Source organism: Sander lucioperca, chromosome 9 (genome assembly GCF_008315115.2).
Source record: "Sander lucioperca isolate FBNREF2018 chromosome 9, SLUC_FBN_1.2, whole genome shotgun sequence".
NCBI lineage: Eukaryota > Metazoa > Chordata > Actinopteri > Perciformes > Percidae > Sander > Sander lucioperca.
Genome location: NC_050181.1, coordinates 28,254,096 through 28,281,004, shown reverse-complemented (window position 1 = coordinate 28,281,004; position 26,909 = coordinate 28,254,096). Strand labels below are relative to the sequence as shown.

Sequence of the window (26,909 nt, the reverse complement as noted above, 5' to 3'; positions counted from 1 at the left end):
TGCGTCCTTCTCACCTTCCTGCTCTTAAAGCACATCATTATTCACGTTTCTGTGGCGATAAATTGGTCACTCCCACGCAGTATTAAGTGCAATAAAGTGACACATTAACACTGCAGAATAGCCTGTAATTGCAGTTAAGTAAATATTTTTGATGTATGAATGGCCATTTCTTAAGAACTGACATTTTAACTCACTTTAGTCTGTTTTTATTAGGCTACAAAGCAGCAAAGTAAATCCTGTGTAATCATAGATACAAGATTAAGTAACTTTCTGATAATGGGCATTACCGTATTTTGTAGTATCTTTAAACCATCAGGACTGTCGAGAGATGTGGATGATCAGGAGCTGCAGAGACCACAGCTTTCGGCCTCATCACACAACACCTCGCCTTCATAAGGTAATAAACCAGGTGCTCAAACTATTTCTTCTGTTCATTTGTTCACTGTTCACTTTGCCTCTCTTCTGTCTCTTGTTTCTTTTGCCTTCACCACTTCCTCTCCTCTCCCTTCTTCTCCTTCACCTTCCTCCTCGCATTTTCCCGTCTCTCAATCAACAGCCAATTTAACGGCTCAAGCAGACGCAGAACTGCAAAACACATTTGCAGATCGATCAAAGTTGAGACGTCACCATGAGAACAGCTATGAATCACTGTTAGCTTCTCTGCTCTTGTGCAACCTCTCCTTTGTTGTTAGAACATACAGTATATGTTTATATTAGGCTATAAAGTATGTGCACGCAGCCACACTGAACAGTTTATTTCGTTTATATAACCCTCAGGGGTGTTAGTTGATATAGTGTGTGTGTGTGTGTGTGTGTGTGTGTGTGTGTGTGTGTGTGTGTGTTACTAGATCTATCTTGTATGTGAATGTATGTGTTGTATGAGCATGGTGTGGTGACACATGATAAATGTGAGGTTGGCCACAGTCTGCCCTCCCTCTCTCTGTCCTCCTGGTGGCCTCTCTGTTGCTTTCTCTTTCTCTCTTCCTCTTGCTGTTCTCTCCATCACTGTCTCTCTCATTTTCAACCTTTTTCACCACCCTCCTCCTCTCTTTCCCGTTTCTTCTAGACCACGTCCAAGCAACGGCTATTCACTGTGTTCTTTGCATGTGTATCCATGCAAGTCACTCACGCAAAAAGAGTCATGCGCACACACCTCTCTGTCTTTACTTAATCATTAGCTCTATTACGTGGGATATTTTCCCAGACAATACCTCAGAAGACGGTGAGCCAGGCAGGCTGAATGAGAGGGGGAGATCTCTCTATCCCACTGACTGAGATGAATGAATTTAATATATCTCCCTTTTGAAGCACAGATGACCTCGTGATATGGCTCTCTGTCTCTCTATCGCAGGCCTTTATTTTTTTGCTCTGCTCGTGAAATCTGGAAATGCACAGGAAGGCATCTGAAGGGATTCTGACAGAGACTAATTTGTTTTGTGGCCTGACGTGACTCGTGTATATCTTTGTCCATATAAAAACGGTCACATCCCCCCCAACACTTTTATGATCTTGAGATAGCGCTTATCATGGGAGTTTATGTTTGTGTGCAACCGTGGCTGTTTATGGCGGAAGCAACAAGCTGTGCTTTTAAGCTTGTGGGAAACATTATATTACAGTCAATTTAATAGCTGCCATAGCTTATGATGGGATAATGTAGGGTGATATAAAAAATAAGAGGGTTGATCTATTTCTCAATGTAAAGGTATATTTGTCTTTCGGTTTCCTAATTCTTAAAGGGGAATTTAGGAATTTATTATTTCACCCTCTGCTCAGAGATAAGGGTCAGCCAGCTGCTGTGATGCCTCTGGAGTAGGTCACAAAGTGGTCAAAAATCACTTAGTGCAGCTTTAATCCTGCACCTTTGACTCACTCTAAGATCTGTCAAAAATTATCTTTTGCAATATGGCAGTATAGTAGTGTCTGTCTTTGTGCTAGAGCCTGTACATGCTTACTGTGTATTTGTGTGTGTGTGTGTGTGTGTGTGTGTGTGTGTGTGTGTGTGTGTGTGTGATGTGTGTGTGTGTGTGTGTGTGTAATGTGTAATACAGGCACTTAGTTTGTACCGTTTTGTGTGCACACCTGTGACTGTGAGTCTGCATTGTATTCTGTGTGTGTGTGTGTGTGTGTGTGTTCTGATGACGTGCCTCCATACTAAAGTAAGCCTCGGTGACCCATCTGTTATTTCCATCCTTATTGGATCTAGTGCTCTCCTGAGACAGCAGAGACGTTGATGCCTCCGGTCATTTTTCGGTCCCTTATAACTGACTGTCCCAGAGTGCTATGTAAGTCCCACTTAATTAGGCCTCAAATTGGATGGATTTACAGTTATCCAGACGCCAAAATGTCTTATATTGGCTATTCATCCCATGAGGTCTGGGCCACACTGATCAAATTACACTGATTCAGACTTGTGCATAACTAACTTCTCTGATACTAAGTACTGCATGTTCTAAATGCACAGGTCAATTTACAATGCACACACATACTATACATAAAAAACTGAAACCCCAACCCCACATCAACGTATCATTTGTTAGAAATGGAAATATGTTAATCAAGAGTAAGGGCCTTACAACCCCAATTAGACCACTAGAGGCCAGGCCGCTTTCTACACCTAACCAGACCAAACTGCCATACTCTGAGCCCAACACTGTTGTAAGCAAGGTTGAACATAGTCACATATCAGCCCACATCACTGAATAAACACACCCACCACAGGTGCTTTTGGGGACAAACATGTTTCATTTGGAGATGACAGTGTGCAGGAAAAATGTTTTGATTTTAAGATCTAATAAACACGATGACATATAAATCTCTCAGTTCAAGGTGAATTAACAGTCTCTAACTTGTAGTTGTGTTATTTCTCTTGTATACAGTATACAGAATTCCCAGTTCAGATTTTTTTCTATAGTTTAATAAAAGTATTTGACATAGCCTCCCTACTACATACATACAAGGTGCATTTAGTTGTCATTTTACAACACAGTGTTACACAATAGCATGCAAGTTTTACCCCTTCTCGCTACACGTCACTATTAATCTATGATGGAAATTAAGGCAAGTAGTCATTTTAAGGATAACATTTTTCAAAATAATCATCTGTCATTTAAATTATAATAAACCTGGTAAATGAATGATTCATATGTTTAATGGTGTAATTTATCTCAAACTCCTCAATTGAATGAGTGGGATGGGTTAAAAGAGGCCACAGTTTGGGGAAAAAAGCATTATTTTCTTGTCCCCTGAGTGGAAAAGAGTAGAAACAGAAGCTGTGTTTGAAACCATTCCATCATTTACTCACTCGCTATTCCATATCGAGTGTTTATTAAATAGTGAACTATATAGGGAATGATCAAACAAGATTTCAGACACTAGACCGAAAATTTCTTAACATCGTTGTGTCAGTAGATGCTCCAGGAATTTGTGTGTCGGAAGCGGGCGTGCCTAGCATCATGTAAACAAACCGAAACAATACTTTTCCTGTCTGCTTCTTCTTCTCCTCTGGGAAAACATGACCGGGTTGCATTGTAGTATAGAGGAGTAAAATGTAGGGTACATTGTAAGTACACTCAAATTAGCCGTGCATTGTGGGTATTTTATAGTGAAATATATAGTGAATGATATTAACGGCCACTACAAAATGGCAAACATACTATATAGTGCACTATTTCTGTGATAGGGAACGGTTTCGAACACACCTAATGGAAAACATAGCCTTTATTATCTTTGTATGTGAGCTGAATTGGGCATTTATTAGTGTGCATGTGTAGGTAGGTGTGTTTGAGTGAGTGAGCAGGTTTCACGCACACACTGGGCACCAGAGTGCTGTTAATTTCTGCCTGAGCAGGGGAACGGCCACTAAAAGTATCACTGAAGTGATGAATGGTCTGCTCGGCACAGGCATCAGTGTTTAATCTGAGTCATTGGAGAAATAGCACCACATCAACTTCAAACGACTTCCTTTCATCTGCAGTTAGAGACGAAGTCACAGATGGACCCTCTCCCCTTCTCCTTGTTTCATTTCTCCTGCACATTTTCTCTGAACCATTCTCTACAGTTCAAATAAATGTAAAACCCCATTCTTCATACATCCACCCAAATCTTTGTGCAGCATGCTATGTGCCCGTGTGTCTGGGGGTGTATGTATACACTCTATAGTATCAAATGCATGTTCATCATTTATTTGCTAATGAACTGCTTCAGTAGATAATCTTTATTTAACCTAAAGTGAAGCATGCAACTGCTGAGCAAATTAAACATAGCAATTTAAATTGGCTGTTTTATTACACATTATATTAATTCTATCGCTAAAGTAATTTTGCGAGTTTCCTGGTAGTTGTGCTGACACCTGGTGTTTCAGTGTAGCATACACTTCAAGTCAACAATGTGTGTGGTTTAGTTTTAATTTATTTGTCTTTTTTAACACATACTGTACATTTACTAAATTAATTAAGATTAATTACTAGAGTCATCTTATAGGGGGCCCTGGGGCAAAAACTAGCTGTTGGGATCCCTATGCACTCCTGAGTCATCCCACACTCTGCACGTTGTGTTTGTACCCTGCCTACTCCAAATACCCATCAAGTACAATGAAGACAGCAAACAACATATGGCAACTTTTTCACTTTATTTATTTGATTTTCTTTGTACTTGTGTGCTATGGATTTCCTAATTTTGATGTACTTCTTTTTTTTTTGCATTTAGGTCAAAACAATTTACTTATACCTGAGCTAAAGTAGATAGCTCCATCCCTCAGCAGTCCTTGTTTATTTTGAGTATACCTGAGAAAACCAACCAAGGAGGCAGAAAGAGAGCATGGAGGACAGAGAGACAGAGAGCAGAGGACCACTGTGACTCCCCGCCATGGAGGCAGATAATGGAAAAGATTTCAACGATAATTATGAGGGTGGTGTCCATGACAACGATTACGGTCTCAACAGTGTACACGAACAATGACAAAGAGGAAATGTCCACATGACAGACAATTTGCAAAGGGCAGAAGTAGTCACATGAAAACAGCCGGCACAGAGGTGGGAAGAGAGGTGACGATGCATGACCAGAATAGCAGTTGTTTTTACAGTCTATGAGTGTGTCAGGAAGATGCAGGTTAATGGCTGATGGATACCAGTAACCTTATTGACTCTCTCAGCTCCCTCCACATCATTGATTAGCCCACCAGACCAAGTACTTTCCAATAGAGAAGCAACATCGTAATAGACTTAAGCTGTGTGGTGGGAGGGAGCAGGATGCTCACGTTAGACTTGGAACACCAGCAACTAAGTTTAATGAGCTTCCCTTTCCCCTTATCCGCTTATCTGCCGTTGCTAATCCTTCTGACTTTTGATTTTGTTTTTTCCTTGTTGATCTAGGAATAGTTATTTTATTGTTTAGTTTCATCGGTTTAAATATAATTTTGGTTCTGAATACACAAATTCCCTAGTTTTTAGCCATTGAGCATTGGATGACATTAGTGGGAAACTTATACTTTTGACTTTGTTAGTACAATATCAACTAAAGTTATGCAGGTCTATAAAGTGTGCATCCCTTATTATTTCAGTTGATGTAGTTCTTTAGTTGTGTGTATTCCCAAACACATTTATAATTAGTAGAATTATCACAAAACAATTGACACTGAGTAAACTTGGTTCTTCTGGAGGCCCCTCAAGGGCCTCCAGAAGAACCAAGTCTTTCTAGTCTTTCTAGTAAATGCAATATATGCTGATATGTTTAGCCTTGAGGCTACACATGTTGGTACAGTTATGATACAGCATATCATTACCTTGTTTCAGCCTTAAAATGTGTTTTTTCTGTGTGTGTGTAACAATGACGCAAAGGTTCATAAAGGACACTGAGTTGCCAGGCATTTTAGGAGTGTTTTTCACATTGACAGTATAGTAAAGAAGGCACCCTTTCCTTATGTGGAGTAGCTGCTGACAAGCTACAAAGCTACTGGGCGAAAAAAAGTTCAAGTCTGTACTTAATTCCCCACCAGGTAGAATAAACAATAAATACATTCTTCAGCATTGCCTACACAGGCACTTCTGGTTTGTGAAGAAAATATGGGAGCTAAAGGTCATCAACAAGATTGCCATTACAGTGCGTGTTTAGTTGCATGTGTTAGAGTAAGCTCTGTAAACAGCTTTTTTGTATGATGTATTTGGGGAGTTTATTAACTTGCTTTTCCATTCTAGTCTACCTGGTGTCACCTTGACTTCACCTGATGTTCATCTCTCCCTCTTTCAGCTTTCCATTTCCACTGTGAGCAGCAACTGTAAACATTTGTGTCTTCAGGATTACCTTTCCATCAGGGGAAGAATGAAGTGTGAAAAGCAATCTGAGCAACACCAGGCCACCGATACACAACTTCAGCGGATGCAATTATGCCAATGACAGATCATTTTCTGACCTTTATCCCTCAGCCTGTATGGATGGCGGTTTGCCACTGTGACAGCCTGCGTTTTTTTGTTTTTGTGCAACTTACAATTATGTGACAGCTGGAGACCCAGCTCTAAAATGCTGATCTGTTTGAAAGACAGCTTGACTTTTTGTGCGGCTCTTTCTCCTTCCCTCTATATTTACTTTTGTGTATGCCTCTGTCAGTGTTATTCTCATTATTTTGATATCGGTCTCTCTGCTCCCACTTCTTTTCTCTCCTCTTTATCTTTTATTCGGTCTCTTTGTTTCTCTCAGGTTTCTCTCCATCAGGTATTCTCCAAAGGCCCAGTCCTGGACCAACCCAGCATTTTTGTTCTGGTTGATGCCTTCGTTCAAATGTTCAGAGACCTGCTTGAGGTGACTCGCTCTCACACACAAACAGCCATGATCACACAGACACACATACAGGCACACACACAGTATGGGACCCCACTCTGCAGGCTCATGCTGTTGAAATCTTCAATGCCATCAATTTTAACCCATGTTTCATGCTGCTTCTGCCACTTGTGTCACACTGCTGAATGTATCTGAAACACTGTCTGAATACCCAATGTTTCTTTCTTATCTCCTCCGCAGTTTACCTATGTCCTATACCTTTTTAATCATACAAACTGTTCCTATCTGTCATCTCTCCTGTGGGAATGCATTGTCTGTTTTGTTTTGCTTCCTCCTCTCGACCCTTTTGTTATGCATGAGATTGCTGTGGTGCTGTCCTGTAATGCTTCACTTGTAGGACTTCACTGCATAAACAAAAAAATAATTTAAATGTTTGGGGTTTTTTTGCTTAATTTTGAGATCACAGTGTGAAAGGTGGCATCAGAGGTGTAATTTTAACAAGTTAAAAAACTACAATTAATTTAAAAGGAGATGTTAAATTATTATTTTAAAATTAGTTTGCAGCCTTTGTAAATTACCGGTTGTCTGGACAATTTATTTTTTAGATTTTATTGATTGCAGGGTTATGATGCAGCTCCATTCACCATCGCCCTCACCAATTGGCGTGTTTATGACCTTTAACATGTTTTAGCTTCGCCTTTGGTTGCTTTTTCCCCATTTTATTTTTCCATTCCACTCATGTATTTCACATCTACCCGCTATCACTGCTATTGTTGACCAAGCCTCCCTGTGGACTCTGGCTGAAGATATCCTTGAATGCAGATATCCCCCTTTATAAATCCATGGGATGTGACCTTGAATACATTTAGTCTTCAGAACATACAGTATTTTCTCAATTTTTATCACATGCATACATAACACATACAGACTCTTCATGCAGTATGTATGTGTTTTTTCCTTAAACATCTATTCTACCTTGCCCTTTCATCTCTCTGCTCCACCTGCAGCTATTTAACATAGCTTATGCTACATTATGCCATGCAGAGCAGTGTTGCTACTTAACATCTCATTCATACTTGTCCTAATCTTATCATAACCCATCTTTCCATAACAGCTTTGTCATTTGGGATATCATTTTTGTCTTGGCCACATGACTGCCAGTAGCAGCTTGCCCATTGGGAGGAGGATCAGCAGAGGGCCCTGTGACACTTTGGCTGCCAGGGGCCGAAGGTTACCTGCTGCCTGCTGAAGATACAGAGCAACTTCTGCTGCTGCCTACAGATTCTGAAATGTTGTTGGCACGGGCCTCCTGGACGTCGAAACACCACCTGGCACCATGATTACAACAGGTAGTGCTGTTAATCTTTAAAAGACAATGGCATTTCTTTCCTGTTTTCTGTTTCTTTGTTGTTTCCTCACATATGGGGACCAGTGACTGTCGTGGCCCGGTGGGTGTCAGTACTATTATTAGACTAATACGAGTTGTCCAGCTCATAAACAAGCTTCTTGGACCAAAGCGATGGTGTTGGATATTATTAAATTTAACCTTTTAAAACAATTTACCAACATGTGACACTACTACTTTTCTGCTGGAGCCAATGCAAATTAAATTCTGTTAGTGGAGTAAAGACGCTGGTTTCTTCACAGACATCCCCAACTGAAGCTGCTGTCTTAAAGGAGAACTCCGGGCAATTTTTACGTTAATCTTGATCGCTATACGTATGTGAGTACTGTCGATAGCAAAAAAAAACGAGCCAAATCGGTGCTAGCATCATGGAGCTGCTGCAGCTAATGCTCACAATGCAATGTTCACATTGCTAAAACAGCAGTTATGGGGGCATAATATATAGACTGCATTTGTGCCTCTTAACAGACACAAAATGCAGTTAAAATGTCTGTGCAACATGAACAGGGCCCTTACATGACAACAAGATTTGTTTTCTACTCAGACATTGTTTAAATTCACCCACCCTGTTAGCTCTTAGCTGCCGTCTGGGATGAGTGAGTGTGTTCAGCCAGGCTTCGGTAATAATCATCACGCAGCAGTTCCTTGTGTTTATTTGTAGCATATATATCCATTTTGTGTGTGATCCATTTGGTGTTGGTGAGTAGGAGGCTATTCAGCGGCGATCGGTGTGTTCGCCACTACTACTACAGTGCTCAATTACCTATTTTTGAGGGGGAAATAATCTACAGTTCATCGCTGCCAAGGCATGAATGGCTTTCTGGAGGACATGCACCAGACCAGCGGGTGCTCGTTGGATTGTTGTCGCCCGCGGCAAGCGAGCAGGGTGGGGAGGAAGCAGAAGCAAGGACGCCAGCCGGGCCTGGTAGCCCGGCTAAGGAAACTACCACACCGATCGCCGCTGAATAGCCTCCTACTCACCAACACCAGATGGATCACTCACAAAATGGAATAGAGATAAATGCTCTGTGGCTTGTTTCTTCCCTCTGAGTCACTGCCTTACCTTGTATAAAATATCTTCTCCATTATGCACACACACACACACACACACACACACACTCACTATGTAATTCATCTGTGTTGGGGCCTTTGCTCTCCCAGGAGCATGACATGAAGAAACACCCCTTCATTGGCATTCAGAGCTGCCATGACAGCAGGTCATTTGACTTCTTATCTGAATAACATGATCAAAGATGGATGAGTTTCCTGTGTGCCATGCATGTGTGAATGTACTATGTATTTGTGTGTGTGTGTGTGTGGTCATTTTATTTATCAGGGACATTACCTATAACATTATCACAACCAAATGTGAGAGACGCAAGGTTTTTTAGGACGTCTAGCCTCCGCTAATTTGCAGTCCTTGTCCCTGGTCAGGCTTTTACAAAAACAATCACAGCAACAAACACAGCATAACAGTCTATAAATTGTGTTGTAAAGAACACCATTAGTGCTCACATCTCTGTTGTTGTTTAAGCCATAGTTTGGCTTTTTGTTAAACATTTTTAGTTCTGTTTGAGATTTAAGTTCTGTGGATAGTGTGTGTGTGTGTGTGTGTGTGTGTGTGTGTGTGTGTGTGTGCATGCGCGTGCATGCGTGAGTGCGTCGATTAGGTCTCTGCACATAGGGTATGTGTGTAAGTATGCACATGTCTTTTGTCTACTGTATGACTATCTGTGTGTATTTCCAGAGTGAAGTCATAAAGGTGAAGACCTGACCCTGCAAGGACTCTTGCTCATGCTGTCCCGCCCCCGCTCATCTGACGCATCACTAAAGATCTTGGGAAAAAGGGTCCACTGGCACCATATGTACGTATATGTGAGTATGTTTTGCGTGTGTGCATGTGGATGATGGATTGGGGTCATGGGGGGGTTGCAGGGTTGCGATGTTGTTGCCAAGACAAACAGCTGCGCTTGTGTCTGGGGCAGGGTTTTCATAGTGACTCAGCACATTGAAATTAGTCAAATCAATATAACCCTTCCACTTGTGTGTGTGTGTATGTGTGTGTTCCTGTTTAAGATGTATGGTTTTGATCTATTTAATCACTTCCTCTATTCAGCTAATCATTATATGTCTGTCAGTGCATGTATGCAGGTGTGTGCATTAGTAAAGGGTCTGGAGATGCTTTTACACACTTTTTACACACTACACAGTGAGACGCTCTCTCACTATTTTGTATTTACAGTTACCTGAGTATAAATTGTACAATGCCTATTGTCTCTGATGTAGGTAGGCCATAACAAACTACAAAGTCCATTTTCCTCCCCTAAATGGACCATAGAGAACTGCCCATTCTATCACTCCGATACACAGAGAGCAAAGGCACTTTTCCCACAATAGTCTTGGTGTGTAGATTATCCACCCTCCGTTGATTTTAGAGCTTTCTGAGAGCCCCGAGGTCTGTCTCAGCTTCCCAGTGTGTGCTGCATACACTGCCAGCTTCTCTCTCATGCTCAACCAACTTTATGTATTCACCCATAGATATAAACACCACTCTCCTGAGTATAGGCTATTTTTTTTCCATTGTCTTGCTCTTTTTCTTTCTGTATTTTCATCCCCAACACACATACTCTCTCATCCGCTTATTCTAGTCCTCTTGAAAATTGTCTTCCATCAAACATACCACAGAAGAGAAGGTGGTGGAAGTGTACAGTATTGTAAATATGAAGCTGTACCAGAGGACTCCTGGCCCTACCAAGGTTATTATAGTTTTGCATTTTTCATTAGTTTTTATTTTTATTTCGTTTGGACTTTTTGTTTTCAAATTCAGTAGTTTTAATTAGTTTTTAAAGCGGGTTTGCTAGTTTAGTTTAGTTTAGTTTTTAGTTTTTGAAAATGCTTAGTTTTAGTTTAGTTTTTATTAGTTTTAGTCTTTTTTGTAATATGTGTTATTTGTCGAGGGATTCAAAAATGTCAGAAAAAGTATTGTGTAATAATAACTCAACAAAAACATCATACAATTTTAGAAATATGTATTCACAATGTATTTAACAATAACACCAGTACATAAAATGTATGTAAACAGTCTACACAAGACGCCGCAGTGAGTGCAAAATGTGTAAGTGACGTGTTCCAGGAAAAAAACCTAAATAGCCAACAGACTAAAGAAGACATACATGAACAGGTGTTTTGAACTTTGGTTCGAGTGAAGTGGCGAACTTTTTGAAGTCAATCAAGTCACACAGTTGTGTAGACATCCCAGTATCAATCCACATATCAACCCACGCTTCCTCCCGCTTTTGGTGTTCCTGCGTATGTACTAACCAGCAGCTATCGGGTCGCCGGTGAAAGCCTTCCTGTAGTGTTCTCTCTCCTGCTGTTGTTTCTGTCATGCTGCCTGGCCCTGTATCCATACATCCATGCCCTGTACCGGGGATAGCTTCTGTTTCGGGGAAAGGGGGCTTTGTGTTCTCCTTTACCTTGTTAAGGTAAGCTAGGTTAGCCTCCTAGCTTGTGTGCGCTTCTCAAATGTACTTTCAAATTCTTGGGATTTATCCCTGTAATAAATTGTCCACATATTTTACCACCTTCCACTGCAAGGCACTTGCTTTTATCTGACACAGTCATAATCAAATTGGACCCTGCTGCTTTCTTCCGACTTTCGGTACCGCCATGATGCCAGGCGAGGGGCACGGACATGTTGTGTTCAATTTGACATGGAATGTCGGAATTTCTGGGTTCCCAGTCGGAAACTATACATGTCTACGGGAAATGTCATGGTCGGAAAGATATAACGTTATTTGCTCTATGAAAGACATTGACAAAGACGAAAACTAAGGACATTTACTCGATAATTTTATTTTATTTTAGTTAGTTTTGCAAACAGACATTACAGTTTTAGTTTAGTTATCGTTTTATTGTAATGCCTTGTTTTTATTTTTATTTCAGTTAACGACAATGTTTTTTCCCACCTAGTTTCCGTTATTTCGTTCGTTTTCGTTAACGATTATAACCTTGGGCCCTATAGCATCGCTGAGTAAGAACCATAAAGGTTAGACCCACACAGTAATCTGTTCCATACTCCTTGTACTCACAGGTGGGTTTCGCTTGGGTCTTTTCCAATATCTGTGTTAAAATTATACTTTTGATAAATGGTACCATTGCCTAAACAGTGCCTGAACCAATACTTTAAATAAAAAAAGAGAGCATAAAACGATGATCGGCGACATTAAAGAAAGGCTTGTTTAATGCTAAGGCAAAATTGAACTTGAAATTAAACAATATATTAAATGTTAACAATAAGGCCGGCTACACACTGGATGCGTGGCGTGAGCGTTTTTATTTCGGCTCCCATGTTAACAGGTTAGAGCTTGCACCTGCCTGCGTGACACACACGTCTCAAACACGTGCATGCTAGAAATAGAACCGACGCCTATTTTTCACGTTTCCATTCAAAATAGATTAGGAAAAGATGTTTATTATGTCATTTTGACACAAATATATTTAATAAATGACATTTTGATGTTTGAAACTCTCTAGGTTTTGACATAAATACAGATATTAATGTAATTTAAAAAAAATACTAAATTATCGATTTTCAAATATTGCACCTGTCAATACAGAACGAAATAGTCTGTAGGCCTATGTTGCCATCAATACTGTCGATGTTGTCTTTGCTGTAATCAGCTCACGTCATGCATCCAGTGTGTAGCCGGCCTAAGGGTGTTACGATTCCTCAAATTCAGACTATGGAGTCTTGATTCGTAGTGATCAATAGATCATAGGTTTTATGCCCTGACCTGTCATTGACATTTTCAAATTATTCTTTAAAAAGATAGGCTACATGGTATGGTAAGTGTGATATAACCATTGCCCCCATATTTTTTTGGAATGCATCACACTAAGGCCATATGGTCACATTTACATAATTTATTAATCATCATTTAAATAATTTATAATTTAAATAATTTATTTAAATGTAATAACAATAATGTATTTCACCAGTGAATTGATCTTAAACAACAGAAAGAAGAACCACTAGATGGCAAAGGGTACTTTTTAACAACCACTTAAGTTTCTCAGAGTTTACGAAGTGCACCTGAATGCACCATGAAGTCCCGACGGCATTATTTCTTTGACATCTGCGACTCTGACAGTGGCCTGTGTGCACGTCCTTGTGTTGGAATCTTTTCGAGTGAAATACAGCTACACTTTAGGCCGGCCACACACTGGCTGCGTCGACTGTTTCTGTTGCATGTCAGCTGCGTGGATTTTTCTATGTCTTTACGCACCAGAAACATGTCTGACACCGCGCTGCCGCTGCTAGCCTTGCCTGTACACATGTATGTTTCCCATTGATTTACTACACTTAAGCAGTAGAATACTTCATGTTAAACATAAATATATATTATATATATATATACAGAATATTTCGTTCTGTATTGACAGGTGCAATATTTGAAAATCAATAATTATTATTATTTTTTTTTTTTAAATTACATTTATATCTGCATTTATATCAAAACCTAGAGACTTTCAAACATCAACATGTCATTTATTAATATGTATCCGTGTCAAAATGACATATAAACATCTTTTCCTATTCTATTTTGCCAGGAAACGCTTGAAGCGCGTGAAAAATAGGCGTCGGTTCTATGTCTAGCATGCACGCGTTTTCGGCGCGGCTCGAGACGCGCCTGAGACGTGCGTGTCACGCAGGCAGTGTGCAAGCTCTAACCTGTTAACATGGGAGCCGAAATAAAAACGGACACGCCACACAGCTGACACGCTGACGCCACGCAGCCAGTGTGTGGCTGGCCTTAGACCGTTAAGCTTTAAGCATTTTAACTAGGGCTGAACGATTAATTGCATTTGCGATAATATCGCGATATGTTAAAACGCGATTTCCTAATCGCAAAGGCTGCGATTTGTTCACATGACTCGCGAGAGCAAATCAGTCTGCACTCCGCAGAGAAAGCATCAACTTAGCACGCCAACGCTACACAGTACCTTGAGCTGATTTCTGTCATTCAAACAACTCTGAGTTGTAGTTTAAAACTTTTACAGCCATTTTAATAAAATGAAGGGTTTTATTCTGGTTCGAGTCCATACGTGCAGTTAATAGATACAGACACGCAGAACTGAAGGCTCGGTTGGCAACTAGCTCTGATTAGTTGTTAGCTCCGGTTAGCGGTTAGCTCCGTTATAAAGATATGGAGTGGAGGAGCTGCCACTGAGAGGGGTAACAACCAGACTCTGATAAATGACGTTCGGGGAGCTTTCACAGCAGCGTGGCCGCGGTGTTTCAACGGTTTTATTAGTACAGTTAATCCCACGGCAAGAACACCAGCAACTAGCTAACGCAACGATAGCCTCTCTGAGCAAGTGCACTTCACGAGGGGGAGGGGCTGGAGGCAGCTCCTCTCTGTGCACTGTAAAAAATTACACTGTTGTGTGTGTGTGTGTGTGTGTGTGTGTGTGTGTGTGTGTGTGTGTGTATATATACTATATTTTTACTTGTTTAACTGTCTAGTGTGTAATTGTGTGTTCATACTATAAAATGATTTATTGTTTGTCTTTGTTGAATAATACAGAAGACAAAGAGCTTAAAAAAATAATCGAATCGAAATCGCAATATTTGGGAAAAAAATCGCAATTAGATTATTTTCAAAAATCGTTCAGCCCTAATTTTAACCATGTTTAAGATAGCTAAGGCTAACGTTACCTGCGGCCAAGTGTAATGTTAACAAGCCTCACTTGCAGTGATGCTTCTGTTGCCTGTGACATCCGTTTCGGAGCACCAGAGGGCAGTCTTAGAAGTGTCACCGAAATGAGCCACTGAAATATGTGATGTCATTCAGTCCAATAGATACCGGTTGTATAGGTTTTAGTACCCAATCCTACTCACCCATGGTTCTGTTCAGTTATAATAGCGTGGTAAGACCTCTGTTTGTGTCCTCACTTATTCAGAGGTCAAGTCTGCTGGAGACTGCTCCTTCTAATCAACCACAGGTAATTGACTGGGATTTTAGCATTTTGAGAATCTTAATCAAATCTCTCTCTTTTTTTTTACACTTGTGTAGTTGTCTGACAGCAGAAAATATAAAGGTACCATCATCAGTGACAATATCTGTATGTGATTGGCGATAGTAAAAAACTAATTAAACTGTCACAGAAAGTACATACATTTCTATATGTGTAATGTACTGTGATATTTTGTAGTGCATGTGGTATTACAAAAAATTCTGAAAATACAAAAAACATAACCGTTAAAAATCATCACAGTTTATTCTGGCTTGTGTCAGTCGTGTAGGGGTGTTTCTATTAGATTCAAATAAAATCAAGAGCATGGAAATATACTTAAAGTCCCACACAACTCCACATTGCTGAAGTTGCTATGGCAATATATGACCACAGTGTTTAGTGTAAAGTTAACAGAGCCATGAGCAAGTGCCAGATGAACTTTGATAACTCACACCTTTAACCAACTTATACGTCATATTCATATCCACATCTCAATGAATGGCTGAACAAGGTCTGTGTTTGACTCTGTGTGTGTGTGTGTCATCCATAGGAAGTGGATAGGTGGATGTCACCAGCAATCTGTTTACTGTAACACTACATGTCTGCCTAAAGCCACAGCTAGTAAAATAGGTTTAGGTTAAGAATGAGGTCCCAGGTCAATTTACAAAAAAGTCATGTTCAGCTCCACGAAATTCCAACACTAAATAAGTTTTACCAGCCCAGTTTGTTTTGTACCCAGTTCTGGCGGAAATGCACCGTGTATGTAAATATTGCTTTTCCTCCTTTTTTTGAGTAAGTTCTTTGGTATTTTTATGGTGATAATCTATTCAACTTTAACAGGTTTCTCCTTTAAGAGTCTTTCCGCTGTTCATCATGTACCTAGAGGTCAGCAAGTCACCTTCTCTCAACAAACTATTTAGACTTATTACCTGTCAATCATGCATCAAAGACACGATAGATCAGTCATTCATACAGTATTTTGACGTTTTCCTGTATGTTACAAAACAATTAAAACACTTTAAAACCTAGAGCTTGAACCAGAAATGGGGATCATAATGTAAAAGTAATATAATAACAGGGTGGCAATTAGACCGCCAACACAATTTACACCGAACTTCGTTACTAACTCGTAATTTTGGGTTTCCTTTAACTTTTAAAATATGACCTTGAGGCTTGTCACTGCTTTGTCTTCATTTGAATGAAAAACTTCTACCCCTCCATACCGAGAAACAACAAAACACAAGACACAGAACAGACAAAGAAAACAATAAAATTGTAGCACTGCAACCTGTGCTTGAACCAAAACTGGGAAAAATTGGATGGACCCATGTCCAAAACCAAAAACTAGTGGATGCACGTGCACTCTTGTTTATCACCCTTTCTTTCTTTCTTTCTTTTATGTTCTCCTTGTCTCTCTCTCTCACACGCAGACTACACACAGATACACAGACTGTTAATGTAAACTGCTGAAATGGCGACCAAACAGTGAGAGATCAGGGTCAGTGCAGTACAGTCAAGAGGAGGTCTTTTCACGCCGACAGACAAAAAGCTCTTGAACATGAACTTTTGACTTGTAAAGAACATTAGAGTCACATCTCCATACTTGGGAACACTGGAAGGGAGAACATGCCTTTTCTCACACATAGTAGTTGAATGTGGTGAATGGAGGCCAAGTAAGGCCAACTCGCGCACAGAGTAGACCATCACAGAGCTGCTCTGGGTTCCAAAATCTTGTGGCTGCCCAGACTAAACCAGACTTACACAGGCCAAACCAAACCTCCCCCTGATCCCCAACCAGCATGTTTCTGTATCTGTGGCTTTGGTCCAGCTGTGGCCTTGGCGGCCTGGTCACTATTAAACACAGCTGTTGCTGCTTTGCCTCTGGTAAAAAATACAAACACACACATGTACACAAAATACAAAAACAGTGAGAGCTCACACTCAGTTTAAAATTATTATTCCCATCCGGAAACACAGAGAACAAAAACTAACAACAGTAGGGGAGCTTTAATTGTACACAGATATGATTTTCCCATTCCCTTTGGAATAAGAGATTCTTTTATTATGTTTGAAATATGAGAAAGGAGCTTAATGCAACCCTAGCAACGGTCTCCTGTGAACAATGAAATGGATAATATATGTATGTTGCTGTATTTGACTGTGAAACTTGGATATACTATAATTTTTTTACCCTCTGCTCATGAAAACTACCTTCTCATGATTAAGAAATAAAGCCCCAGGTACTGATCCTCTCTCAGACAGTACTTTACACCTCTGCTTTTCTTTTTCTTTTTGAAGGTCATGACACAGTACATAGTTTGGTAGTTAGGTAGTGTTTTAAGCACTGAGTTAGACACGTTTGTCTTCAATAGTAAAAGTGTAATCGAATTCAATAGATTGGCATCTGTTTAACTAGATTACACAACACCTCCAGGAACAAATGGCATGCGATGACACTGCGATAACTGTTAGGAAATCTCAGTGCATTACATAACTGATTCCATAAGAGACTAGACAACGAGATGAGATCTAGAACATGTGTTGATAAATAGAGCTTTTTAAGAGGCACAGAAACTAACAGCGTGTCTTCAACACATCTTTTTTCTCTCTCTGTTAAACACATGCTGTTTATGGAAACGTTGGTTGCTACACCTCATTAAAAGCTGATTTTACTGTAATGATGGGATGTTTATGTGTGCCACTCATTTGTTTTTGTTTTATATTTTTAATTCAATTGACTGTCTGGCGATGCTTCCATTGTTGTCACTTAACTGTACAGAAGCAACAGAATCTGTAGTTCTGCCCTCCCAGATGCTACCCCCACCACACAGCGGCTTCATTAGATTAACAACTACTCCCAGCCTTTTAACTGTTAGTTTTGCTATTTTTAATCTGGTTGTCATTACACTTATTTCCTCTTCATTAGTCTGCTGACAACTATACAGTCAAAATATGTGCACTCTGCAGATTTGATGGCTACAGCTTTTTCCACAATCAACATTAAAACACACACTCATCTTTTGTCCATGCTGACCGTAATCAATGTCAATGTTGATCCATAACTCAGACGTTCCCTTTTGTGAGGACAAATCAAATTGTCCTGGTCCTAGTTTTATGCATTTATCTGTGTTTGCTACATGCATGTTAACCCACAGCAATTAAATGTCACACATAGTGCTGGCCACGGAGGTAGATTGACGATGTTATTGCAAGCCGTTGCTTCATGTGCTACTATTTAAGGAAAAAAAGAATAACATGAATCCAAACTTGATCAAGCCTGAGGCATTTCAAATGAGATTGAGTCCAGTCGGTCCTGTACCCTTGGCAATGGGTCAGGCCCAATCAGGTGTTGGCTACAAATCAAAGCTTTAGTGTGCCCTCCTAAAACGATAAACTACTTTTAACTTGAAAGCACTGTGTTCTGCTAGAAAAGGAGCCAGGCAGTGCTGCTTTTCATTGGCTTTGTGGCTTCTTCGTATTTACTTTAATGTAATCGACAACAGTTTTGATGAAAGCATAATACTGTGAACATGCTTTGTTTGTAGAGCTGGAACAGTTCCTGTTTATGGTCTTAACTGAAGCCCTCCTTCTTTGACCTATGTCCCTTGTCCCTTTGCTTCCCCTCCAGGTGCTTCAGAAGGCTCACTTCATGTCTGAGACAAAGAATATCCTCGGGGCACTTCTATTGGTAAGCTCTGACAATTACTGTATACAGTACACAACACTGAACTGAATATAAACATGCTGTATTAGGAAGTCTAATGCATCAGTATTGGAATATCAGTCCTTGGAATATGTGTGATATTGAATGTCCTGATGTATTTTTTTTGCTTTAGACATCAGAATTATTGGCATTAGTAGCATTATAACAACCTTCATACGTGCACACACAAATGTTGGTGTGACTAATAGGTAGCTTTAGGTAATGCTACATATGTTAAATCAGCATCATCATTAATACTTTAGCTGCTGTACATGATTAACTATATCCTTACAAAAAAATGATATAATGTATGGCTTATACACTGATTTGAAACTGTCTGACTTTGTCGACTCCTGGTGGAGGTATCCAAAAGCACACGGTGGCAGATTGCATGCATGCTTATACTGTACCTCAACAATCCACCCTGCCCCTGCTATAATCACAAACATTTTGTAAATGGGGATTTTAACAAAACAAGCAATATGGGAGAGCAGGGGCCCGTTTCAGAAAACAGGTTTAGTGAAAACTCTGAGTTTGTTTACACGATGACACTCGCGGGTGAAAACGTCAAAATATTTTATCGGATGTGCCTTTCGTTTATACGGTGACGGCGTTTTTGGGGCTTAAAAACGCAAAAAAGTGAAACCACCCTCCAGAGTGGAAATCTTAAAAACGCTCCACCGTCGCGTTACTGTCTAAAGGGCTAAAACGCAAAAGTCTGAAAACAGCGGTGTGGAGAGAGACAAGAAAAAGGTGTCCAGGTAGTCTGTTGTTATGGATTAGGCTACATCAATTATAGGCTCCTGTTATCTAAAAGATTTTCAATGTAATGGCTCAATATTTAAATGATTTTGACAATGTGATAAGGTTGTTATAGTTTGATGACCATATGTAGGCTATTCATTTGAGCCAGAGTAGGCTACAACGTTACGGATGAAGATAAAGAGAGGGAGCAGGTGGCAGCGGCCAGAGGAGGGTCTGCTTCAGCCTCCTCTGCCCGCTGCCTCTCGCTCTCAAGCAGCGGCTGAAGGGCTGCGAGGCTCAGGATATTGGTAGTGCTCCCGTGGGTGCTGTGCTGTGGCATATCACGGGCGACTGTGCCGGTCATCATCAGACAAACATGCAACTCCACCTCCTCATCTTTCCAGACAAAATTGTCAGCTTTTGTTGTTCGCTTCGACATGTTTTGGTTTTGCGCTACTAAGGAGAGAAGTAGAAGGAAGGTTCTACGTAGGTGCGTGGCCTTGGTGGTGTTGTGTGGCAGTGCCACCTAGCCGCCTGGCGTGCATACTACATCGAATTTCACACACTTTTGCGTCACCATATGCACACAGATTTCCCCCCCCAAAACTCTTGTCTAAACGCGGAATAAAAAGTGAGAATGCAACGCCACTTTTGCATTTTCTCTTCAGATCGTTTCCATCTAAACATAGCCTAAGACTATAAAACGTGTTTTTTCTCAAAACATGGCATTTCCTTTTGTCGACGATTCTGTTGATGAAGAAGCTCTATTAGCCTACTTCGCAGGGTGTTAAACATACGTCGGGAGATGATATTGAGGCCCCGGCGCATTTTAATTTCCAGCGGTTTCATTTATAAAACTGTGCGTAGGATCCTTACTATAAGTGTGTGTACGCCCAAAAACCCAAAATGGCGTATGCCAAAAAAATGTCAGATTTATAAAACCGTGTGTACGCACACCTGTAAGCAATGTTCCCTTTATAAATCAGAGATTACCTACAAGTGTGCGTACTTGAATCCACCTCTTATGCCGCCCTGTACGCGCCCATTTTTAACCATAAATAGTCAATGCCAAGCACCTTGTGAATGCTGATCAGTATATGAATGACACTGGCAGTTGTTAGACCGAATCATGATGACTGGCGGAGAAAAAGCAAAAAACTTCGTTCAGGAATTGCTGAAAATTGAATTATAATTTCGGCCTGTTCCTGCACAGTGTAGGGAAACCTGATCTATAACTACATGTATTAATAATACGTCCAAAACGGCAGGCATTACGGCACTCGGGGACAGCTTCGATATACCAGACGTATATAATAAGATTAAACAGAACTATATATTATATCCAAACAAGCCTTAGTGATAAAGTTGAAGATTATAAATAATATTTATAAAAAAAAAAATAAAAAAAACACTTAGCTGTCTGACATTTCCCTCTGGAAACAGCCGGTTGCCCCCAGAGTGGCGAGGACCTGTATTTGGACTGGGATGGCACGGTTCTGGCACGTTGCCCTCTCTACTGGACCCAATTCAGTACATAGATCCAAGAGCTCAGCTTTAGGGAATCTAAATCGGCATATTAGCCAGTCATCGTCATGGTCCCTGAAGCCTCTTTTTCTCCTGATTCTTCCATTAGCGTAGTCCTCCTGCAGGGCCAGCAGCATTACGCACGGGGTCACCGCAGTATTTATGTTTGCAACAATTTGGGATTGTTAACACCTTGTCAACACAGCATCAACTAGTGGTATCCCCCATCCCAAGATAGAATTTGAAGATGAAAGAAAGTGTAACAGACAAACACACTTTTCTTCATGGTTTTGTCACAAACAGTATTAAAGTTCGGACTGATAACGAGGACATTAAGGGTAACAATTACACGAGAGCTTAACGGCTGTATTTTCAGACTTTGACATTTGATGATATATGCAAAGTATTAAGTATTTTATGCTATCCTGTAATCCATGCAGTCGGGCTATCCCCTCCTCCTGCGCTCCGTAGCGGACAATGTGATGGCGAGACAGCGCCGATTAAACATTAAGAGCAAATTTTTATTTAAGATTTGAATTGGAGGTGTTTATGGAACAATTATCACTCAGTACAAGCGCAAATAACACTGCTGGATTTAACCTTCATGGTAATGTGGATGATATGGAGTGAAAAAATGTGCGTGAGGCGTCAATACTTGAAAATATTACGAGTAATCGTTATTCCCATTTACTTTCTGCAGTCTGACTTCAGTTCACCACCTCACCATCTGCATCGCCAATTCCTATTTTGTCTCCAAAATGTGCGTACGCATGGGTCAGAGTTTGCGTGGAGGACCGCACATTCTCCCATCAAGTTAGTTTTTTTATAAATCACAACCTTTGCATGGGAAGTGGCGAAGTGAGACCCCTGATAACTACCTATTTGAGCGGTATTGTTTTTCTTCCCAGTCTATCAGTTATGTAGCCTACATAACCTTATCCGTCCTCATATCACTAACGTCACCCATCGTGGACATGCTCTACATCCCAGCACATTATTTGTGTCGCATTACATTTTTTTGCAAACAGCAGTTTTCTTTACAACATTGGTGATGCGGAGCATTTTAGTAAAGCCACTGTATAGCAAAGCGCCATCAGAAGAGTGTGACTCGCTTTTGTAGTGGTTCCTGGACACAAACCAGTAAGAGACATTAAAAAGGAGTTCCACAGTATTGCAGGTAAATGATGTAAACCCATAAAAAGATCATGAATTATAATTCTGTTAATGATGGTGCTGCAGCCTGAATGGGATTAGTAGTATAGGCCTAGGACTTTTTCGCCCGCAGTATTGCACCTAAATGAAATAGATTATAAGTTCAATACCATTTCACCAGTAATATTATACTTATGATTAAATATGATATACACTATATTGGATATGCGCATTTCCTCTAGCAGCAATTTTCTTCTGTGAGTGCCCAAATCTGGCTAGCCATGCATGACGTGAATGTTCATAACCTAAGAAGGGCCCCAGTCTAAGGTCAAGTGAATGCACAAACACAGCTAATGCCAGCAGACTGTTGCCTGACATTTCTTCTTAAAGGAAACAGTGATCCCCTTTGTGACATTTGACGAATACGTTTTTACATAACAACGAGAAAAGGCATCATTTTTGTGATGGTTTGTCAGAATGCCCAGTCTCTCAAACATTTCCCATTAAACATTTTTCTTCTCTCAGCTGGCAATACAAGATCTTACATGGCATTTCTGCAAAGTGAAGCCCCAGATACACACACATTGACAGACACAGAGACACACTTGCTGCCTTAGCAGTTTTAGTTATGAGATAATCTTGTCCTGCTCCAATTGTGTGTGTGTGTGTGTGTGTGTGTGTGTGTGAGAATTTGTTGCTAATAAGGACATGTGTACAGTAATATTGTCACTGTATGAACCATTATCTTTTTGTATCTTTTGGCATTTAGGGCAAGTATAGCCTGTAAGTTGAGCAAAGCACCTGAATCCTATTTGCTGCAATAGGCCCATTTAGAGGTCAGAAATTATGTTTGTTCTTGGAATCTTTGAAGTGTGCATCTGGTGAAAACTGTGGTTGTATTCAACAGCTTTCAGGGGAATGTGTGTGCAACTTTATGAATGTAAAGTAGGTCATCACTGTTCGTAGTTAACCTTGTGCGTAGTTAACCTTCCATGGATACATAAATGTTTTTTAAAGAATAAAGAATTTCTCATGCTCTCCATAAAAAACAAGGTTCGGATTAAAGTCTAGGGGCTGGTGGAAATTTCTAACAGTGGTTCTCTTAAGTATAGCAACACAAAGATGTGTGTGAGGCAGCATCTGTTGGTGCTTGTGTTCAATAAACAAGTGGGACAACTTGATTAGGTCTAGTTTACTGTGAAGACATGGGCCTAATGAGGGATATTGGTTTCAGTATGCTAAACAAAAACAATGGCATTATAAAATGGGAGCCAAGTGTTTTATACTAGGAAGGCTTATTTGATGTAGATCACACTAAATTACACATTAGGCATATTACATTAAGCATTTATCGTCTTATATGTCAGGTTGGGAATGCAGGTATTGTTGAAGGGCCCATATAGACTGCAAGTACAAGAGTAGCTGTAGCTCTGTAGTAACACAGTTTAGACAGAGTTGCACTTTGCCTCCATTACTCTATTTCACATAATATTTCTGTCTTCCCCACCTGTATTTACATTCTTGCTCTGCTCTTATTGTGGTATCTTACCCGTCTCCCCTTTTTTTAATTACCTCTTTCATTCAGTCACTCACTCACCCACACTCTCCTGTGTTTTACTGGCTGCTTAGCTGTCGTCATTCTGTCATCTGCATTTTCTGGCCTATGTTTGAAATAAAGGCAGCAGAGCAGCAGTGAAGCAGCCTGGCTGCAGTCCAGGCCGTGATGCATAGGCTGTTTGGGCGGAATCTGGTGTGAGGCTCCACAAAGGTCATAAAATGGAAAGATAAATGCCGTGCTGAATTTCCCCCTCAGCACTTAGTTATGACCAGAGGGAATCCTGTGTGTAGTACATGTATGTGTATCAGTTCAAGCATGTGTGCTTAAGTGTAAGCATGTGAATATGTTTGTCTTTTCATCTGCACTCATTTAACGGTTCATCAGGGAGGAATAGTCATTAACCGTTAGAATGGAAAGTTTATTAGATATGACAGACACATAAACACATATAGATACAGTACATGCATGCACATAGACACTGTTGAGCTTCCGTACATGGGTTGCTGTTGGCCTACAGTTCAAAAACAATAATAAAAGCCTTGGGATGAGTTGCCGGGGGGCAGCTGGAGCCGCGGCAGGTTGAGCATGCCTAATGAAAACTTAATGCACATTGGCAGGGATTGCCACTGCACTCCTCCCCAAGGGTTTAAGATCAGGCTGACAGCAAGCCAATGTCAAGATCTGTGGAGGCCAAAGTCAAAAGCCTTGCAGTGCGCTTCTAGGTATACAGACAGATGTGAGAGAGACAGAGGGAATCTGCAAAAGAGATCTAAACTGGCTCAGAATAGTCACCCTCTTTCCTCACCAACAAAATTCCTTGCAGAGGCTTAATCTGCATGCTGTGCCTTATCCCCATGAAAGCCATAAAATCTGGAGATTGGCACTTGGATCTGGAATTTTGAGTGAGAGCTAAATTACTCCCCTACGGAATTAGGTCCAGCAGTGCAGACGGCAAGTAAGAGAGAGAGAGCGAGAGAGAGAGATACTGTCTCGAGACAAATGTGTACAGGAAGAGTTGAGAGACAGCAGCATGTTGAATCTCGGTGGGAATGTGCTCTCTACTCCCACAATTTGAATAGGAAAGTGTTGAATGTATGTTGGCCTGATGCTGTCTGGATAAGGCATGTCTGCAGTAATTCAAAGCAGAGAGTGAGAGAAAGGATATGAGGCCCTCTTGTTGTATTTGAGATGTTAGAGTCATGATATCCCTATGTAATGAGCTCCTCTCTGATCTGCAGAACTGCAAGGAGAGGAAGGGAGTGAGGGACTGAGAAATAGAGAAGAGGGGATGTTTGAAGAATAAGAACGAGGCCTTTGAGGAGTGTTCTTTGTGCTTCCCAAAATCCTCTTCTCTCCTCATCCCCATATAGTACACACACTCTTACAGTGGGTCTGACCTTTTTCACCAGATCCGTTAATTGTTGCTGTTCAATGGATAGCAAGATTATGTCCAGTTACTTAACATACAATGTCCTATTCACTACATCAGATGCCTAATGTGTGTAGGTTTTACACTCCATCGTCTATTATGTGTATCAAAGTAGATTGGTGGTTACCAAACAGGTACCAACAGCACAATACAGTGAAGTCAGACAGTAGGTTTTTCATTTTCAAAGTGGCTGTTTTATTAAATATTACAGCAGAGCAGTTTATTCTTCACCTTGCTTTCTGCTCTTTTCTATTTACCTTGTTTTTCTCTTTTCTTTGTTGTGAGAGGCAAAGGTAAACGACTCAGAAACCTTTTTAAGAGAGTGATTGTAACATTTGTTACAGCCCTGCTCTCACTGAAATGTCTCTGCATTTCTAGACTAGATTTATAACATTAGCTATAGCATTAGCATTTCTGTTGTCTGAAGCAGTGCACATTGTTTGCACGTGATTCACACTGGTTTTATTGGTTTCATCATGGGAATTTTCCCTGCTATTATTCCAGAAGAGTTGGAGCTTTGAGGACCACCAAGAGGCTCACCAGCAGAACCATTTCCAAACAGTGTGCCCACCAGTGTTATTCTAGCTCCGAAATTCCTTCGTGCCCTGCTGCCTACAAAGCTGTTACAGCAAACGCTGTTCTGTTTGTGTTTTTTTTTGTGTATAATGGTTACACTCCACTAAACAGTCTTGACTGCTTTGAGGGATGACATAGTAGAGCAGTGCCCTAGATGGATGCCAACAACAAGGCTTCTACCAGCTGTTTGGAGTGCAGTCCAAAAAAATCAGGATAATGCAGATAATACATTTTCCTAGTGTCGTTAAGGATTACTTGTCTTTTCTCAGCCACTCCAAGAGGATTGTAAGAGGTTTAGCCAACTAAGTATGCAGCTGTATCTAATGAGTTGGCTCTCTGTCCTTTCCCTCGCTGTGTGTTAAGCTCCAGCAGCAATGGATGAGCCTCACAGAGAAAGTGGACTGCATGTCTTCAGGATCCTCGCACCACTGCACCAGAGAGCCCCCAAGACCCCAGCAACGGTAACTAACACCTCCAGCTGGGCCAGGGGATACTCAAAAAACACACAATATGCTTCACAATCACTCTTTTTATCTACCTGCCTCTACTATTTTCTGTTTTTAAACTCCATGTTTATTAGTGATTCGACAACCCATCATGAAATATTGCTTCTTCTACCTTTCCATTATTTGAACTCATTTTCCAAAGCAGCAGTTTCCTTACCAACTTGATGAACTTGACCTAAGATGGACAAATCTGTCAACAGACCAAGGTTCATTTAGCAATAACCCATAATAGGCCATGCTTTCTATTGATTCTGGAACAGTTAAGATAAGCAGAGTTACTGTAAACCCTACCAGATGTCCTAGGTTTACTGTGAAGCTTAATTAGCTCTGACACATGGCCTTGTTTTTGAAAAGGAAATTATAGAATTGTTGAATGAGTCTCATTTAACTGATAATTAGATGTTATTTTCCACAACGATTTAATGAGACAATTTATGATATCCAGGAGATGTCAAGATGAATAGAGGATGAAAAGGGAAGTGGACATCTTCCCAGGTGTAAGTTTGAACCATCTCTCCTCC

The 26,909-nt window shown here is 40.5% G+C and overlaps 1 long non-coding RNA gene across 3 annotated transcripts in view; it reads left to right on the top strand.

Annotated features, from left to right (window-relative positions):
• Positions 1 to 26,909, top strand: part of LOC116042369 — a 46,915-nt gene that overhangs the window by 9,441 nt on the left and 10,565 nt on the right. For all 3 annotated transcript variants that reach the window (XR_004898376.1, XR_004898377.1, XR_004898378.1), the window contains exons 4-9: positions 317 to 397; positions 6,706 to 6,792; positions 7,886 to 8,120; positions 9,924 to 10,041; positions 18,825 to 18,884; positions 26,246 to 26,343. This is a non-coding gene — a long non-coding RNA (uncharacterized LOC116042369). The remainder of the gene's footprint in view (positions 1 to 316; positions 398 to 6,705; positions 6,793 to 7,885; positions 8,121 to 9,923; positions 10,042 to 18,824; positions 18,885 to 26,245; positions 26,344 to 26,909) is intronic.